The 15,073-nt window shown below is 28.1% G+C and overlaps 1 pseudogene across 1 annotated transcript; it reads left to right on the top strand.

The window, feature by feature from the left end:
- Window positions 1-7,637: 7,637 nt before the first annotated feature.
- BDBG_17827 lies at window positions 7,638-7,726 on the top strand (annotated as a pseudogene). The gene has a single exon. The product of its transcript is annotated as a tRNA-OTHER (tRNA).
- The last annotated feature ends 7,347 nt before the right edge of the window (window positions 7,727-15,073 follow it).

The following is a 15,073-nucleotide window of genomic DNA, read 5'->3' as shown; positions in this document are numbered from 1 at the left end:
ATTAATGTATTGTACTGTATATAAGAAGTCAGTGTACATCTGTAATCAGACACTGGCTGAAGGCGGCCGCTTCTGAACTTGCTTACAAATGTAAAGAGATCATAGCGGCCACTAATTAATTTAGTGTACTGTATATAAGAAGTCAGTGTACGCCTGTAATCATACACTGGCTCAAGCAACCTTTGAATCACACATACATTCTCAGAGAATGTGATTTGAGTATTTTATAGAGCTCAAACCATCTAGGTTGAAACTTCTCAGAACTCTCATTGTATATAAAAACTTATTTTTCCACCTTGAGACATAATTTCTTAATTAGTGAGTCTTATATTCTTTTCAATTGAATTACTCAGCTCAGAAGTAACTTGTTAGCTTTTACACATATATCACTGATCTCTTTCAATCTTGGTTTCACATCTGCAACTGCTGTATTCACAACTGATACTGCTGCATCTGTAACTACTGTTTTTACAGTGTTCACAACTGTTGCATTCACAACTACTGTTTTCTTTCTCACCTTTTTCAAAGCAATCTCTGAGATACACAGATGCAATTCATATAACAGATAGAATAATAAATACTTGAAGACTATATGCTGCTGAATTTACATGACTAATAGTGCCTTATTAAGATATTCATCTTATAGTTATATAGACTTACTCACTAGATATTTCATTAGTATATTACTCAAGATTTCATTCAAGTATTTTATCTTCTCATTTATTTATGAATAATATAGCATTGTTCTACAATATCTTATCTGTAACTAGCTTATAAAATGCCTCATCACTTCTTCTATGAGATTCACACTGTTATCAATTAGAATCTCACATAGTATTTCATAGTTAATATAGATCTTATTATATAGAAACTTTATTATCATCTTCTCTATCATCTCTGAAACTGCTTTTATAACTGATCAGTCAGTAGTATAGTCAATAGCAGTGATTATTCAATAATTTCTATTTAATGTTCACAGTAGTATGTCTATAAGATTCACTTCTCATCATTTAAATGATTATATTATATATTTCATCTGATATTACACTTTCTCATATTCTAATTCTTTTTTAAAATCTTTAATAACCTGATAATTCAGACACTTGTAAGTATATATCTGAATATTCTCAGTCATGCTTAATCAGTATACTCTTAATTCAAGTATACTTATGAGTTCAGAGCTTTCTAAGTAACTGAATTTCTTGTATATATAAGTTATCAAGTTGCATCTAAATAAATATTCTAAATAGAGAGCTTTCATATATTCTAGATTATAATAAAGTATAACATTATTTTATAACATCATTTTTCAATTTTCTCAGCTTGAAGTTTAGAAGTATCTCTTCTACTACTTTTACAAGATACTTATCATCTGATATCTTATTATTCTTTAAGTGAGAGATCATTGTATTTACTTATTCTAATTTCTTACATTCTCTTAGTATATTTAATGTGAAGTTCTCTTATATCTGATTCATAGAACTCTTACTTATAAAGTCAGATATATGACTGATTGCATCAGGTATCACAGTATCTGTTTTCTCTCAGTATTTAATAAGAAGATTATATACTTAAAACTCTGAGATTTAATATGCTAAGTATTTGAAAGATTTCATTATCAATTGTAGATAGATAAGACTTTCATGATTCATAATTATCATTGTTATATAACTATTTTTAATATATCTATCTTATAATAGCAGTATATGCTTAATTGCTAGTAATTTCTTTTCATACACTGAATAATTAAGTTCAGTGTCTGATAATTTTCTATCATTATATGTTATCAGATACAGCTTATTATTCTTACTTATCTGTAGAAGAGTATCTCTAATAGCTCATTTAAATACATCTGTCTCAATGTAGAAAGGTTTATTATGATGTGATTAAATAAGCACTGAGAATGTTATTATATATTCTCTAAGTATGAGAAAACCCTTCTCACACACAGTACTTCAGATAATTGAATAAAACTTCTTCTTTCACAGATTAGCATCTGTTTCTCTTAAGAGATCTGAGAGTGATATAGCTATTTATATGAAATCTTTGATGAATCTGCAGTAATATAAGACTAACTCAAGAAACAGTTATATATAATGTATATTTCTCAGCTGCAGTTAATTTGATATGATATTCAATTTCTCTGAAATGAGATGTATACAGCTATCACTTACTACATGTTCTATGAACTTTAACTCTTTCATTTAAAACACATTCTTTGTTAATTTGATATAGAGCTTATACTCTGTCAGAGTTGTAAGCACTTTATCAAGATACTTCAGATATTTATTATATGAGTTTAAGAAGACTAGAATATCATTCAGATATACAAGATATGAGATTTCATTCTGTTTATGAAGAATTATATTCATCATCATTTTAAAGATGACAGACACATTTATCAGACTGAATGACATTGTCAGGAATTCAAACTTCTCTTATTATATATTAAATGCAGTTTATAATACTGACAGTTCATCAACACAGATCTGTTAGTATTCTGAGAGAAGATTGATATTTGATAGATATCAGGCATTTTCAATGCTATTCAACTGTTATTGAATTCAGAATAGTGAATATTCATTCTTGATTATAAGCTTATTAAGTGCTTAATAATCAATACACATCTGTGACTTCTCACTCATCATTTGCACAAATAGAACTGAGAAGTCTCACAAACTTGATAAGAGTTATATGAGATCATATTTTAGAAGGTCTGTGATCTGACACTTCTGTTCTTCAAGATGCATTTGTGACAGAGAGTACATATTTTGACTGATTCACATTCTCTGTGTTAATCTTATATATGAATTCTGTTCAGCAGTAATTCTGATAAATGATTTATTCAGAAGATCTTTTCATACTTCTTCAGAAGTTTCTTTATATGCTTATTCTTCTGTATATTCTTTATCTTAGTTTTCTCTACTTTCAGGTTCTGTATAACATACAGAATGCTTTCAAATGAGATCTTATAAATCATTCTCTTTATATATTAATATGTAAGCAGATTTAACTCTTATATATCAGAGATGTGAAATGTTCTTCTTATATCAGTTGATAGAATTGTATGAACTGTTTTCTTTCTATCAGTTAATTATATATAACATGTACATCATTGAATCTGCAGATTGATTCTTTGAAATTAATTAAGTCTGAGAATAAGATCATATTTCATGTTCTACAGATCTCACACATAAATATAGCAAGATTATTCTCTGAAGTATAAGAGAACTCTGACTCTTGTAGATAATATTAAATATCAGTTATCAGATAATTTTATATATCAGAGATTCTTCACTCAGCAAACTTCTTTCAGTCTTTGAATTATATAATTATTAATATATTATATAGAAGCTTCTGTATCTACTAACACTTTTACAGTCATCTCTCAATTCTTACTTAAGTACTCTTTATACATTAACATTTCAGATCTTAAGACATTGAGATGAGTGTTCACTTCATTCTCATCTGTATCTCAGTCAGAAGTCTGCTTTCTCTTAATATTTACAGAATTCAGAGAATCATCTAATATGAGCATCTCTTTCACTTTGAAGACTATTTATAGAATATCAGTGAGTGTCTTTAAACTCACTGATTCTGCTAGTTTTTTAACTCTCTTACTTCTCTTAACTGTATATACTATATGCAATCTTTTGTATTGTGATTTTAATATCTACAGTTGACACAAGCTCAATGCTTATAATATCAAGATTTTCACTCAGAGAATCTCTTTTTCAGAGTATTTAATACTTTAGCAATAATATTCAGATCTAGATTTATTATATTCAGCTATATAACTTATATTATAGAAGTCTGATTATCTGTTCTTTATTGAAATATACTCAATTACAGTATTTTCTATTATAATTGACTTATCAATTTCTGTATAATGAGAATATTGTATAGTTTCTTCACTATATCTCATTATAAGATTAAGCATTTTCATTTCACTCTCAACTCAGATGTAAGATTATGAATGAAGATCTGTAAATAGAAAGATATTAAAAGCTCTTCATTCAATATAAGATAGTATAAGCTGAAGTATATAAAGTATGATGAAAGATTACTCACTTCTCTACACTCAGTGAAGCATTTATAACACTTATCTCATATATTCACTTTCTCAAAGTTGTGTAAGATTCATTTGAAAAACTTATTTCATATTCATGAAAATGAATATCATTCTGAGTCTGTGAGATTCATCTTTTTATCAGTTATTTATAATAACTTCACTTTTTCATGTAGAAATACATCAGATTTTAAGACTTATGAAAATTCTGTTAACTATCTATCTGTAAGTTCACATTTAATCTCATAATATAATTATATCTGACTTAGTCAGCTGATTACAGCATCACTTTTTTAATTGCTATTAAAGCTCAATAGTTTCAGCAGATCTCTCAGCTTGATATATCTTATATTTAGATTCTTATTCTCTACAGCAGTCTTTCATGATGTGTATACATCTGAAGAGATTATAAACAATCATGATAAAATCTTCAGATTCAGTATAATTATCTATCTGTGTAAATGTTCAATCTCTCACTGCAGATCTATAATCTGATTTTCTCTATTCTTATTAATAAAAATAATTGTGTTGACAAAGCTTTTTATAGTGAATACTTAATCTGCAGTGAATGTCAATTGTTGTTTTACTCTTGTCTCAGTCTGCCACTGTGTACACAAGGCCTCAATTCTGTTTAGAATTCTCATATATGTACAGAGCTTCAATTTCAGTGCAGCAGTCTCAGCTGCTTTTCTTACTACTTTAAGTAAACTCTCTGAGAGAGTTTGCATACCTTTCAGTTCAGATAGCAGAGAAGAGTGTTATTAATTATATTAACTAGAGAAGATGTTTATTTCAGTAATTTCTCATTGATTATACAATGTCTATCATTATATTATTATATTATTATATTGTGATATAACTTCTGATTTTCTATTATCATTGTATGATTTCAATAATAATTAGTTTTCCTTTTATTCTTCTTTTATGTAGAGAGTGAACTTCTTTGAATCTGATTCATCACTTTTATTCTCTTTCTCATATCTCATTCATTCACATATGTGGCATTCACCTGGGTGTGAAGTTTTCCCTCAATAAGTAAAGTAGTATTAATTAGATGCTCTTTCACTTACTGTTCTTTATACACTATCTTTTGAGATGGTTTTAGAATCACACTGATATGATAACTATAAATTGCTTTGTAGATGAAATTATCACACTCTGAAGAAGTCTGTACTTCTCACCAGTTTTTAAACATGCTATCAGATGTGATTCAAAGATTGTTTGAGTCAGTATATAATTACAGATATATACTGACTTCTTATGAACAGTACACTAAATTAATTAGTGGCCGCTATGACCCCTTTACATTTGTAAGCAAGTTCGGAAGCGGCCGCGTTATTATCCGGCGGTTGTACATTCTTCCGAATCACACTGTAATTATTAATATTAGAAAAAGTGATGAGAAATCTCATAAAGACTACTCACAGCACTTTATGAAATTATAATATGAATTAACATCTGTGAAAACAGAGCTCTGAAATAACACCTGAATAATGATATTTATAAAGAGACTGAATATAGATATACAGAATACGCTTATTAAGTGAGACTCTAAGTTCTTAGCTCTGAAGAAACTGATAACTCTTATTCATTACTTACAGATTACTGTGAGAATCACAGACTTATAAAGAGTAAATCACTGATCAGTCTTATAAGAGTCAGAGAAACAGAGAACAGATTTACTAAGAAAAGATAATAAAATATAGAGAGATTCATGTCTAACTACTAAGCAGAGAGAAAGAGCTTCACAAGCTTCTATAAATAGAGTATATAATAAAGAGACTAAGAAAAAGAGTCTCTACTTTATCTATTCTAAATTAGAATATGTCTGTATAAACTGTCTGAACAAATTAAAATAGAAATTTGAGAAGTTATAGACAGAGATAATAATAGTCTTTTTAAGAGTTTTAAAGCTGATATCAGAATCTGTTGCTCTCTTAATAATAATATATACTTATAGAGAGAGACTGTGATGCAGTACTACTATTCTATAAGTAGAAGAAGTATTAATGAACTTAGAATCTCATGTCACTGTAGTATCTCTAAAGCTCACAGAGTAAACAAGCTAAGTGATGAAAACTGAGAATCTACTCTTATAACAAGCAGAATGTGAGAACTCAGATCAAAGAACTGAGAGACTTATAAGAGTTATCTTTGAATTGTAAGATCTCTCTAAAACTTAGAGAAGATTTACAAAAACTGTAATTATTACAGATATTATAGATGATATATACTTAAAACTTGTATAACTTTAAAGATATAATCTGTACATGGCTGTTCATAAGTCAGGTTTATACTTTTAATCAGTGTTAACAGACTCACTTATAAAGATAAAATCAGTTGATGTTACAGAGTTGATTAGAGAAAACAAGCTTATCTATATAGTAACTTTGTAAATGTCTGAGCACTTCACGGTTATGAAAACTAAGCTTTAAATATCAGAGAAATACTGAGATATCACAGAGATATTCAGTTCAGCTAAGACAGCTAGCTTTTATTTTATTATAAGAAGCATCTAGTAATAGATTTGATAGCAGAGTAGAAACTCTTCTGAGAATCAATTTATAAGCTCTCTCATTATAAGACAGAGATCTTACAGATTTATGTGAAGAAGAATCTGAAGAATGACTTTAGTTAAATTTCATAGATCTCTGCAGAAGCCTCTGTGATATTTATAAAGAAGAAGAATAAAGATCTCAGATTGTATATAAACTACTGTAATCTGAACTTTAAAATAATAAAGAGTCACTATTTTCTGTCTCTAATTAAGAATGTAATCAATTATCACACAGAAGCTGTTATATTCATATAACTGAATACAATTAATATATATATATGACTGCAAATACAGTCTGAAGATGAATAAAAGATACACTTTAAAACAACACTGAGATTATTTAAACAGCTAGTAACATCTTTTGATTTAAGTAATATCTCTGTAATAGTTCAGTCTTTTATTAATAAAACAATTTGTGTATATCTGAATATCTTTGTAATAATATATCTGAATAATGTAGTAATATACTTTATAAAGAAGAAAGAACACTAAGTATATATAAACTGTACTAAAGATCTTAGATGAGATAGAACTATGTATTAAGTTTATAAAGTACAACTTCAGTATCTATTGAATTAATTTTCTAGAATATGTAATTATTTTAGATGATATTCAGATGAAATATTTGTAGATTGAGACTATTCTACTATAGCTAAAGTTAACTAGTATTTATAAGATTTAAATCTTTCTAGACTTTATAAATTTCTATAGATGATTTATCTTTGTATTTATGAGAATCTTCTTAGCTCTTACAGATATGCTGAAGAGTGAAAAGAAGAAGAAGTTATTCTATAAATAAAGAATGAAAAGATTGTTAAAAAGAGAGAGCTGTAAGAACTTTTTTATATCAGAAGCTTATAAGATCTTTATAACATTAAAACAGATATTTATAAATTCAGTAATACTGTTTCACTTTAATTTCTTACTCTTAATTAGATTGAAGACAGATATCTTCTTCTTTGTAATTTCAGAAATAGTCTCATAACTACGGTTAAATAACAACTGAGTTTTGCCCCGGTGGCTGAATGGTTAATGCGGCCACCCGGTAGCGCCTTGGCGTGGGAAACCAAGGCGCGTGGGTTCGAAACCCGCAGGGGATACATTAAATCCAGAACTCAAGCACCTCAGGTTTCTAATAAATACAGAGGTGTATAAATTACTCTAATAAATCACTCTATGTTCCTGGGCTGGGAAGTTATTATCGCATGTATCTAATTGTCACTTCTTTGCATTTTCTATGTTCTTATTATCTTGGTGTGATCTCAACACCTGTATTTCCTTCTGTATAATTAACACTTGACCTGTATTTAACATCACACAAGGACTTATTATAAGCTTCGCTTGCATATGAGTATAATAAAAGAATAATAATAATAATAATAATAATAACTGAGTTTTAGTAATTTTTTTCTTATAAAAAATATAACCTGCAGAGATTAACTATAATATTTATAATCAGAATCTTCTTATAATAGTGAAATTCTTTCATTACTTATATTACTACTTTAAGAATCTTATAATAGTGATTACTGTTAGAACTGATTATAACAGCTTATAACAGGTTACTTTGATAAAGAAACTCTTTTAATAGTAGATTCACTGAGCTTAGAGACTGAGTGAGTTCTGATTCAATATAGAGTATATTAAGAGAACTAAGAACTTAGTGAATAGACTCTCTTACAGATCTGACTATGTTAAAAAGGCCAGAGTAACAGATATAGAGAGATTAGAGAAGACAGATAAGCTTCACAGAATACTTAAACTGAGTGTTATAAAGAGATTGACTGAAAAGTCTCTTGATTTCTTATAAAAGAAGAGAAGAGAGAGAGAAAAGAAGTCTGTATAACTACTCTGTATAACACTGAGAGTTAACACTCTGAGAATCTCTGTGAGAATTCTTGAAGAGAGTATCTATAATCTGAAGAATTTGCAGACTTTGAGAAGCACTGTGTAAAGTCTGATATAAGAAGTAATAGAGTATAAGTTATTATTATTATTATTCTTCAATTATAGATGTATGCAGTCAGAGACTATGACATCTACCTGAGAACCTTTAGTTCTCAGGGTTTTTCCTATATCTATAGAGTCAACTATTATACACTTATCAATTTCAGATATGTAAAATCAGAAAATTTCAGTCCAGAATACAAAAACTGTTTACAAATTGCAGTATTTCAACACCTATTAATTCTTTGAAATCATTTGAAAATATCATGACAAAGGAAAAGAGAACATAGTCTTAAAAATAGACACATTAAATAGATAAATAGAAAAGAACAGAAAGAAACAAGTACAGTAAAGAAAGACTATAACAAAATAAAATTATTAAAAGATAGTGTATAGCTGTTTTAACAGACTATATCTAATCAATTTCCATCTCTTCATATTCAGATACTTCTGAGTTGAGCTATTTTCTTGTAGCTGCTTGAGTTTCTGATACAAAGTCTATTAAGTATTTAAGTCCTGTCTCAGTTGAGAATAAGAACCTCATATTTAATTGATTTAAATCATACTTCTTCTTTAATCTGACTCTGAGACTATTGTATAATGCACAATGTATTACAATATACTCAGGATTCTCATTTATATTGCAGAATGAGCACTCTGTTGAATTAAATCTATCATCAAATCTTTGTATATAGAATTTGAAATAACCATGTCCTAGTTTTAGCTGAATTATAAATGAGAATATTTTCTTTTTGCATTTAATTGAACAAGATTTTCACTTTGATTTTGTCTCAAATCTTGAATAATGTATGCTCTTCTTTTGTTTCTACCAGCTTTCATTTCACTTATTTAAACAAGATTCTTTTATCTTTCTCTTTATAAAAGACCAGAACACTGTTTTTTGAATAGATCTGCTTAATTCTGAACTCTTTTTTGCAGCTGAATCAGCCAATTCATTGCCATGAATATTCATATAAGCAGGAACTCAATGCAGATGAATTATCAGTTTAGATGTTCTTCTCTTTTGAATTTTCAAAACAGAGTTTAAAATCAGATCAAGATTCATTTGATTATTATAAATCTGACTATTTCTAAGTCTTTTTAAAGCAGCTTGATTATCAGAGAATATTCATGTCTCTTTCAAATTATTTCCTCTTTTATGAGATTTTATTTCAATGAGTTTGAAAGCTTTCACTATTGCAAATAGTTCAGCATCAAAGACTTCAGATTCACAGTCTAAATTCCAGAAATCTGAGATAAAATTGATATTATCTTCAGTATAAGCAATGCCTGCATCTAATCTATTCAAATTCTCATTTTTTGAGTCATCTGAGTAAATCAGAATAGAGTCTTTTATATTGATTGTAGAGATCTTCTTCAAATACTGTTCATATTCTCTCTCTTTAGATAGTTCACTTATTTATAAGTCTATGAGAGATTTCAGCTTTTCTCTTCAGAGAGATATCTTCTCATGATCAATTTTCTCAACATTTAATGAAGAAAATTGATTCTTAATAAGTGATCATAGTCTATACAGTTGAGAGAGCATTTTCTTTAAAGTATTATTCTCATTTCAATCAAGAAATCTATTTCAATCCAGTTCATTTCCTGAGTTAACTGATGAAAATGAAGAAGAGACTCTTTCTCTGATTATATAATTTGAGCTCATCTTTATGACTCTCAGAGCATAGTTCATACAGGCCTTTTCAAATTGAATAGCAGGAGATGAAATTGAGGCTTCAATTTTCATTGCTTTAATAGAAGATGATTTGAATGCTTTCAGAATTCTTCTCAAAGCTCTGTTTTATAGACTTTGAAACAGTTCAGTGAAGTTATCTTAATTGTTCTATCACACTTAAACTTCATAATCAGCTACTGAGATAATACAGGCTATGTATAACTGTCTCATAGCCTGAAAAGATAGACCTCTCTCAGTATTTGATAGTCTGATTATACTATTCAGTAGTCTCTCTGTCTTGATGATTCTTTGTTGAATATGATATTTAAAATTCAACTTGGAGTTTAACTATACTTCTAGCCATTTAACATTCAAACTGGGATTAATCTCTTTCTTCAGAAGAGTTAGACTTAGTTCTTTCTTATTAAATCTGAAAAAAAAGTGAATTAACTCAGTTTTATTCATATCAAATTAAATTAGATTGATATCTGCTCTAACAAAGATTTTCTTTACTGCTTTCTCAATCACTTCTAAATTCTCTTTGATTATCTTTGAACTGTAGAGTAGATCAATATCATCTACATAACTTAGAGATCTTACTATTTTCATCTCTCTATTCTTGAAGACATATGAAGTGTATATTGCAAATAAAACAGATGAGATTGAAGATCCTTATGATACTTCTATTTTTATCTCATGTTTATCTTGTTTTCTTCCATCAAAGAATAGTTGTATAATTCTTTTAGACATGAAATAATCAACTCATCTTATTAGAGAAAGTGACAGTTTTAACATCTTCAAAGTTTGAATCATCTTAGACTTTGAAACATGATTAAATGCATCTTTTATATCAATAAAAACTGCAGTTGAGACCCGGTCTTCATACTTTTCTACTTGAATATCATGAATAACTGAGAGAATAGTGTCAATTGCAGAACATTGTTTTCTATGTCTCATTTATTCATTAAATAGAAGAGAATCACTAATAGAGCTTATAAAAGATAATCTAGTACCTATTATCTTTTCTAGAACTTTTCTCAAACAGTTCAACAGAGATATTACTCTATATGACTTAGAAACTGAAGCTTTTCTATTAGATTTTGCAAGGATTACTTCAGTAGCTTCTCTCCAGTATTCAGAATCATAATCATTTCTTAAGAGATTGAAAAAGAGCTCAAAATATTCATTCTTCAAGTAGGAATATGTGTTTTGAATAATTAAATGATTAATTGAATCAGGCCCTGCAGCAGTTTTAATTGAACTTGAGAATATTGCTAACTCTAGTTCATCATCTGTAAGCTCAGATCATTCCCAGTTATTTTCATCAATATATTCATCAAATGACATATTCTTCTCTTCTAAATGTGATGAGTTTTGAAAGAGAATTCTTATAAAAGCTTGACATTTTTTCTCAAAAGAGTTTGCTGTATACAATTCATTCTGAAATTCATATTCTAAGGTTGGAAGCTTTGCTACACTTCTTGTTTTAGTATAGTTAAAGGCTTTAAAAACTTCTTTTTCTTATACTTCTTCAAGAAATTTGTTTCAGCAATCTGTTTTGACTTTTTTAATATCTGAAAAATATTCATTTTGAATAGCTTTGAACTCTTCATCAGATATTAAGTTATTCTTTCACTCTCTCTTAGCAGTGACTAATTGCTTTCTTTTAGAAGTGATATTCTCATTTCATCAAGGTTTGAAATACTCAGAAGACATTTTCTTTGAAATATTTTCTTCAATACTTGTTAGAAGAATAGATGTAATCAGCTTTACTCTATTCTCAAGTCTTTCATTTGAGATATCTTGACTTTGATTTCAATAAAGCTCACTCTATCTTTGAGATTTCAGCTGTTTTACTCTTTCTTTAACTGCTTTTCAATCAGCTTTTTCAAAGTTATACTGATTAGAGAGAAGAGGATTTTCATTTCTTTATTTTTCACTCAGTTCAATATCAAATTGAATAATCTCATGATCTGATTCTGAGGTTTCATTTGAATCAATAAATCAGTTTATAAGTCTTTTTTTAATTAGATTTTATAATATGAAAGTTAAATCTATAATAGATTTCTGTTTCATGTCTTTTCTAAAGAATGTTTGTTAATCAGACTTGTTAACTAAATCTATTAAATGCTTAAAAGTTCATTCAATCAGTTTATCTGCTCTTACTGCTCTTGTGCACTCTGAGTTTCATCAGAGATGATGTGCATTGAAGTCTTCTACAATTATAGAGTTTTTTAAGAGAGTTATATTTAAAAATCCTCTATCAATTATTCAGGTATTGTTGTTTTCTTTCAATGTCTTTTCATTATAGATATTTATAAGTTGAATAGTATCAAACTCATTCTCTTTATCTATAATATCACCCACTAGAATATCAGAGTCAGATATGATATCAAATCTCAAATTACATTGATATCTTATTCTTTTTCTCTCATAGATCACTACTCTTGATTTTATCTCAGATTTTTCAGAAAGAAAGCAGTAATAGCTTGAATGAGAAATAATATACTTTTGCTCAGTATCAAAGTTTGGTTCTTGAAGAAGTACAAAGTCAACTTTTTATTTAAATGCAATCTGAAGATAAGAATAAATACAATTTAAGTTTCTATTCACATTATTTTAAATAAATGTGATTTTTGAAGAGTTTTTATACTTTTTTTATTGTTTTTGTTGTATATTCATACTAAGAGAGAGTAGAGATAGAGTAGAATCTAATTTCTATCATCAGATAGTAGATTATAACTATTTTGAAAAGTAGGAATCTTAACTGCTGGCATTATATCTAGTTTATTATCAGAGTCATTTCTCAATTCTCTAATCTTAACAGAAGTTTGAGAATTCAAATTCTGTTTACACTTAGCTGAAGAGTTGAAGTTTGAAGATCTAGATAGTTGAGAATTTCTTCTTTTTAAGCTTGTAGTTGAAGATTTACTAGCTTGACTTTTCTCTTCAGTTTTAGATTCACTTTGAGCTTCATCTTTTCTCCAGTTCTTCTGAGTTCTTGAAGCAAATACACATTCTTTTGAGCTAGATGCATGTTTTTCTTTACAATTGAAGCACTTAAGTAGAGTATGTTGACATATTTCATCTCTTTTTAAGCATGTTTCATATTTATGCTCACTAGTTTTATGATCTCTAGCATAGAATGCATATTTTAAGTCTCTGAAACAAGAGATTGCAAAGTATCTATATCTTTGACAGTTTAAATACTGTGTTTAAGCTTTGAGATTCATTCTTGAGTCTTTGTATTCATGAACTCTCATTTTCAAATCTGCTACTCTTACTTCAGAGATTCTTGATTGTTCAAGTATCTTTATATACACTAGAACAGAGACATTTCTTCTACTCTGTCTGAACTCAATTGAATTAAGTCATACAGGCTCTTTTCTCAGTTGAATAGAATTGTATTCTTTTAATTCATTTTTGAGAAGAAGTATTTCTTTCTCACAGTCAAAGATTTCAACTGAAATATTATAAAGAATAAATTTATCTCACTTTTCATCTCTCTCAGATAGAATTATTGTGTTTAACAGAGATTCTACTGCTAACTTTCAGAGATTCTCATTCTGAATAAGAAATTCTGCACTGAATTCTGGTATTGTGATTAGAATAATGAAGTTTTTAAAGAAGAATGACTCAATTGAAGCTATAACTGATTTTTGAACTTCAATATCAGTCATTCACTGAGAAAAGAACTGCTGATTGATTTCATTTCTAATTCTGAAAATGAGGTTTGAGTTTAGCTTATTTCTCTGCAATATGTTCTGATTTGAGACTTTGAGAATAAGTCTTCTATTTCTGGAGATTTGAAGATTTTTCTCTTTTTATATTTTTTTCTCTACTCTTCTATCAATAGAAGTATGAGCAGTATTCTTCTCAGTTTTCTCAGAATTTTGAGCAGGTTTTGAGATAGCAGATTTAGAGATAGCAGATTTAGAGACAGCAGATTCAGCTGCTTGAGCATATGTTTTCTTCTGATTTAAAGAAGAAGAAGAAGAAGAAGTAGAAAAGAAAGAAGAGTAAACTGAAGAGTCAGTGATTGTATTAGGAATTTTCAAAGTTTTTTGAACTGTGTTTGAAATTCTAAGTTTGAACTTGATCACTTGCTATAGTTGTCTAGTCTGAGTATGAAGAATTAATAGAACTTCTTCATTCATCTCACTCAGATACTGCTTTTCAAGAATTTTACTTACTTTTTCAAGTTTCTGTATTTCAAGAACTTGTTATTTCTCTATTTCTTCTTTCTTTCTTCTCTTTAGAATTTCAATCTCAGAAATAGTATTTAAGAAAGCATTCTTTTTCACATCAACTGAGTGTACTTTTAAACTCACTGTTCTTACTCAATGAAAAGTTGATCAGACTAATTCAATTAAGATATTTTTTACACTCTTTTGAATTGAAAAGTTGGTCAGACTGTTTCAATTAAGAGGTTTCTAAGTCTGTTTTCAATTGAAAAGTTGATCAGACTATTTCAAAAGAAGAATAACAGACTTTTATATATAAAACACCTGATTTTTTTCACACTAGTTCAGTAACTAGATTAGATTTTTGAAGAGAATCTAATAAACTAAAATTAATTTTTAAGATAAATCAATAAAATCTTTACAATCTCTTTCTTGAGATACAGTGAGAAAAAGTATGATATCAATTGATAATAAATCAGATAATATGACAGTTTTTGAGAGAAAAACTGATAAAAAATAAATCAATTTTTTACAGAGAAATTGATTAGAACTATTCAATTTTATTTTAAATTATTCAATTCTTCTCACACAACAAGTGTATAACTCAAATCAGTTAATAAAGAGTGTAAAAAAGAATT

This window comes from Blastomyces gilchristii (assembly GCF_000003855.2).
Source record: "Blastomyces gilchristii SLH14081 genomic scaffold supercont1.26, whole genome shotgun sequence".
In the NCBI taxonomy this organism is placed as follows: Eukaryota; Fungi; Ascomycota; class Eurotiomycetes; order Onygenales; family Ajellomycetaceae; genus Blastomyces; species Blastomyces gilchristii.
This window is presented reverse-complemented; position numbering and strand designations above follow the sequence as displayed.